The sequence below is a fragment of the Herpailurus yagouaroundi genome, unplaced genomic scaffold, assembly GCF_014898765.1.
Source record: "Herpailurus yagouaroundi ecotype Mexico unplaced genomic scaffold, PumYag 192, whole genome shotgun sequence".
NCBI lineage: Eukaryota > Metazoa > Chordata > Mammalia > Carnivora > Felidae > Herpailurus > Herpailurus yagouaroundi.
Window position 1 is genome coordinate 12,615,556 of NW_024412423.1, and position 6,162 is coordinate 12,621,717.

Here is a 6,162-nt window from a genome sequence, read left to right on the forward strand (position 1 = left end):
CTCTCTCTCTCAAAATAAATAAATATTTTCTAGAAAAGGAAAAAAATGAACAAAGGAGAGACAAGCAAGCAAACAAACACACACTCTTAAGGACAGAGAACAAATTGGTGGTTGCCAGAGGGGAGGCGGATGGGAGGGTGGGTGAATTAAAGGGAATTAAGAGGACACTTATCTTGATGAGCACTGAGAAATGCATGGAATTGCTGAATCACTACTTTGTACACCTCAAACGTATAACTGTACGTCAACTATACTTCAGTAACAAAACATCCAAATGCACAGTCCCATGTTCAATCACGGGTGTTTATGGGTTGGAAAATCGTCAGTATACATACTCAATATGAGTATTTCTTTCCTTAATCGTTCTTTCAAGGTTAGGTGTGAAAAGCAGTCTCCATGTCACCATAGCATTTTTCTAGTACAGAAAAAGTGTCCACAATTCGAATGTAATTAATGGGTAAGTACTGAGACACAGGGCAGTATGTGTCCCAGATGTTTCCGATAACCTGGGAAGTTCTTGAGATCTGATCCAGGGGGCGTGGGATGAGCCCAAGACCTTGCATTTCCAACGAGCTGCCAAAGAACGTCAAGTCTCCTGGTCTGGAAACCACACTTAGAGGAGCAAGGGCCTTTATTTAGGTTACTGTCCGCTGTCATTTACATTCACAGTTGCTATCTCTGAACGGCTTCCAGTTTTCTGAAGATTTTGGAACGTAGAGGGAGAGGAAGAGAGGCCAAAAGGAAAATCCAGCGACCTCAGCTGGCAGAAGCCATGTGCCTGGTGGCACCAGATGAGACAGGTGATAGATCAGCACCAGGCTGGGGAGGACCAGGCGGGGCTGGGCAGGCAGCAGATGGAATGTCCTTCCCTGGGGCTCCAGACTCACCACTGACCTGCCCATGCCGCTGCCTGCTTCTTCCTCCGCGTCTTGAACCTCACATCTCAGCGGAGTCCCTCTGGGTGTCACTATCCGCGCCAAGGTGAATTAGGACTTAAATGGCTGAGCAGAGATGAAGGCAGCAGGTTGATAAGAGAAACCAAACAGATGCCAAGGGGGTGGATGAAAGGTGTGTGTGTTTATCTGGGAGGCGGGGAGCCAGGGGAGGGCAGGGTGCTGACGGCATTGTTAAGAAGGAAGGTCAAAAGCACCCAGAGCGAAACCTGTAAGACGCCAAACACCAAACTTCCCTGATTCCCTGATTTGGCTCAGGGCTGGGCTCCTGGTACATTTTTTTTTCTTTTATAATCAACTATAGGGGGAGGAACCTAAGACGTGGATTTAAATTCCAGTGACCTGTGTTAGTCCGTTTATTTAGGCTTTACTTATTTTCCCAGATTAGATCATTTCCTTTTCACAATGGTATGTGAACTCCGGGGTAGGAGAGCCTTTATCTGATGGCTATGAAGGACATCAGTGTAAGGAGAATTTTTTGTTTTTCAAAACTCACAAGGACTATTGAGTCGTCCAATTAAACAATGGGAACCTTCTGGTGTGATTAAAGAGAAACCCACATAGTCACCATCAACCTCTAAAGCCACTGCGGTTTCTGAGCTTCTTTGTCTGAGCCTCAGAAAAACTCTGCGTCCCTAAGCCACTAGAGAATGTCAACACAATAGAGGTGCTTATCTGATTTCTCCCAGCCCACAGTTAGGTTCATCATTGTCCCCAGTGGCCCTTCTGGGCAAGGGATGAATGGATTGCAACAGAACCTTCTGTGGACTTGGGAGGAGGTGACTGGCTCCTGGCTCGAATGCTCTTCGCACGTGGTTGTAGAACACTGTGACCAGATGACCCAGCATTGCCAGTCACAGACCTTCCCGGTACCATGATGAGTCTCGAGCCAAGAGCACTGCCCCGGCCACCTGGTGTCTTGAGACTAGTGGACCAACAGTATTTTCTAGTGCAACCGACTCAGTCACTCGTGGCTCAGAGCCCACAGTAAAATTATAGTAGCCATTTATAAACATTAAAACGTTCTTCCTTTCCAAATAGAGCCTGACAAAAACAAGGCTAATCGCGACAACGACCTAAAGTATAGACATTCTTTGGCATTCATCTCCCTCATGGCATTGAGATCCATGTCAGGAAACCCTGTGACTCTGCTGTGCATGGGTCTAATTGTAATAATAAGGCCAAACATGGGTATTCGTCCTACATGAGGTGATTTTTCATGAAAGAGCTATAAGGTAAAAAGTAGGTAATATTTTGGGTTGTTACTGTAATTTAACCACTTTTCAAAGACTAGTGCTTCTTAAATATCCTTTTGTGATTCCCATTCCTGCATTTAGATATGTTTTATCATGTTTTTAATATTTATTTATTTTTGAGACAGAGACAGAGCACAAGCAGGGAAGGCGCAAAGAGAGAGGGAGACACAGAATCCGAAGCAGGCTCCAGGCTCGGAGCTGTCAGCACAGAGCCCGACGTGGGGCTCGAACCCACAAACCGCCAGATCATGACCTGAGCCGAAGTCAGACCCTTAACTGACTGAGCCACCCAGGCATCCCAATATGTGTTTTTCTTTTTTAACGAAAGAAAACACTTCAGTTAGATCAAGTATTTTAGTTTTCACTCATCAACAAGTGTCTATTTATGTAATATCCATGCTTATTTCCATAGGCAGTTGGCCTATATGATTTCACTGTTAACTTGAAAACGCACACATCAGAGCTCTGTAAAAAAGGTGTTTACAACAGGAAAGAAAATGACCACCATGCGAACATTCACTCTATTTCCGTCTCCTTCCCACTTTTCCACCAGCACCCCCACAAACGGACCCTGGATTTTAAAGGGGATGAATTTTTGCATCCTGGCTCACTAACTAGACTAGTTACTTCATTTGGAAAAACAAAGACCATAAATAAAAAGCAAAGACAATTAAACACATCACAGTCAACAGTATTGTAAGAGCATCGTTTGGTGTCAGATGTTACCTACATTTGCAGTGACCACAGCGTAAGGGATAGAGTTGCTGAATCACTGTATTGTACACCTGAAACTTTGTGTATCGATGATACTTCTCTTAAAAGTAAAACAAAGTGAGAGGTGCCTGAGTGGCTCAGTTGATTAAGCGACGGACTCTTGATTTCAGCTCAGGTCACGATCTCATGGTTCATGAGTTCAAGCCCCACATCAGGCTCTGTACTGACACACAGAACCTGCTTAGGATTCTCTTTTCTCCCTCTGGCCTTCCCCTGCTCTCTTTCTCAAAATAAAAAAATACACAAACATTTAAAAAAATAAAACATATTAAACAAAACACAGATGCACAGAGCCCTTCTATCATGGCTTGGTCCCTATGAGAAGATTCAGTTTTGTTTTCTAATAGTGATGACGATTATCATTGTTCTTTGTTTGCTTACTAAAAAATAAGTTCCCCGAAATGGAAGACTTTGGTATCTAATTGCCTCTGTACTCCAGCACCCCGCCCAGAGTAAATGACCACCCTTTCTAATGTAGAGGTATGCTAATTGGTCACACAACCTCACATGCTATCCTACCCTCATTCCAGTCTGTTCTTAGCCCAGAAACTTGTGGGCCAGTTAAGAGTCCACTGCCAATTGGGGCGCCTGGGTGGCGCAGTCGGTTAAGCGTCCGGCTTCAGCCAGGTCATGATCTCGCGGTCCGGGAGTTCGAGCCCCGCGTCGGGCTCTGGGCTGATGGCTCAGAGCCTGGAGCCTGTTTCCGATTCTGTGTCTCCCTCTCTCTCTGCCCCTCCCCCGTTCATGCTCTGTCTCTCTCTGTCCCCAAAATAAACGTTGAAAAAAAAAAATTTTTTTTAAAAGAGTCCACTGCCAAGAGGCCAACAGTGTGCATTTCCCAACAACACGGAGCGTTGCTATGCCTGATGGTCCACGCTGCCGGAGAAAGTTTGGAGTTAAGTACTACAATATCGTCTTGTAGTACTAAATTAATGTGTCAGCTTATGAAGCATTTTAGCAGCTTCATTAAAAATGTGACAAGGAATTATATGCAATTAGTCAAGCACATCTGAAAATTACTTTTATTTAAAGTAGAATTCAAGGGGCGCCAGGGTGGCTCAGTCGGCTGAGGATCTGACTCTTCATTTTGGCTCAGGTCATGATTTCATACTTCCTGAGGTCGAGCCCTGCGTCAGGCTTTGTGCTAAGCATGGCACCTGCTTGGGATCGCTCTCTCTCTCTCTCTTTCTGTCTCTCCCCTGCTCATGCAAGAAGGTGCTCTCTCCCCTTCTCAAATAAATAAATAAATAAATAAAGGTGAATTTAAGAGTTTTTTAAAAAGCTTATTTATTTTGAGAAAGACAGAGACAATGTGAGTGGGGGAGGGTCGGAGAGAGAGGAGATGGAACCCCAAGCAGGCTCCCCACTGCCAGCCCAGAGTCCGATTCGGGCTCAAACTCACACATTGTGAGATTATGACCTGAGCCTAAAGCAAGAGTCAGATGCTTAACTGACTGAGCCACCCAGGTGCCCCGAATTTAAGCTTTTTTTTTTTTTAACCTGAGAGAACTATTCCTGATGACATATCTAAGGAAAGTTAATTTTTAAAGCCAACATACTACTTTTTTTCAGTATCATGCCACTTATTATAAGCTAACATATTTAAAAGAAATACAGACAATAACTTATTTATTTATTTTTATTTATTTTGAGAGGGAAAGAGAAGGCACAAGGAAGCAGAGACAAAGAGAGAGAGAGAGAGAGAAAGAGAGAGAAAGAATCCCAAGCAGACTCTGTGCTGGCAGCAAGGGGCTCAGTCTCACCAAACTGTGAGATCATGACCTGAGCTGAAACCAAGAGTCAGATGTTTAACCTACTGGACCACACAGGTGCTCCTAGAAAACCTTTAAAACAACCTAGATTGATTGACTGATACTTTTTCCCAAACTCTTTCATTTAGAAGTAAAATGAGATGTCTTCATAATTGAAATTAATAAAGATTTTGCCCACAAAAAAAAAAAGTTTGAATTTTACCATAACACAACAGTTGGAATAATTTCCTTCGAACCATTTCTTTCTCTTTCTTCTTCTATTTTTTTTAAGTAATCTCTGTGCCTAATGTGGGACTTGAACTCACGACTCCAAGGTCGAGACTCACATGCTGCACTGACTAAGCCAGCCAGGAACCCCTGTGCTGAACAGTTTTAAAGGTTACTAAAACAAATGGGTACAGGTTCCCTGAAACAAATATAAGCAAAATCTCTTCATCACTAATGCCGGACTCTTTTTTGTTGTTGTTAACAACATTAAATTATTTTTGAGGTTTGTGTGTAACTAGAAATGATACAACAAAGAGGTAGATTGGAGGTTTACATACCTCCTTGGAGTGGATTTTGAAATTAAAGGTCTCCTCCTCCCAAATAGTCATCTTCTCAAATCCTCCCCAAACCTCCTATTTGTATGTTTCAGTAGGTGAGAAGGGTGTCTACCTAGAATAGGGAAGAAGATAAAACTGGGCCTTCCTAGGTGGGAGAGATAATTAAGTGGAGATTGGAAAAGAGAATTTTTAGCATGACAAGAGAAAATTCAAGAACATTCCTCCCTTAATGGAAGAAGGAGGTAGTCAAAAAACTTTTGATCATTTTTCTTCTGCATGCTTGCAAATACATATGCAATCAAGTAATGACTTTCTGGCAATGGAAACAGGAAACACCTGATGCACAAGGTCCTCTGTTCTATAAATCATATTGTCAGGAACAGAGCTGAATTAAGGGCAGGCCAGGCACACTTGCCTAGGACACTGTTCTCTAAGAGGTACTAAGAGAGTCACAGAAAGGTCCCAAGATGGAGCAACTTGGGTTTCCCATGTCCCTTGTTACAGATAAAGTATTGTCTTTGGACAAAACACACAGGAAGGGGGTGCTGAGTCACTCTGCTGCCCCCGACTTACAAGAAGGGTGGGCCAGGCAGCTGCCTGCTGGGTTCTACTGAGCAGAGTATTCAAGCCTAGCAGAGCTGACTGGCTTGAGACAGAAAATGAGACCTCCCCCTCCACTTGTCTCCTACACAGAGCTCGGACTCGTCCAAGTAAATGCGGAAGTTTGTCAAGAGTATGATTTTTAAAGGACCAGATCATGAGCAAGTCAAGATGCCCACAGTCCCTGTCTTACTTAATCCATCTGGGCTGCTCTAACCCAACAGCACACACTGGGTGGTTAATTAACAACAGAAATGTATCT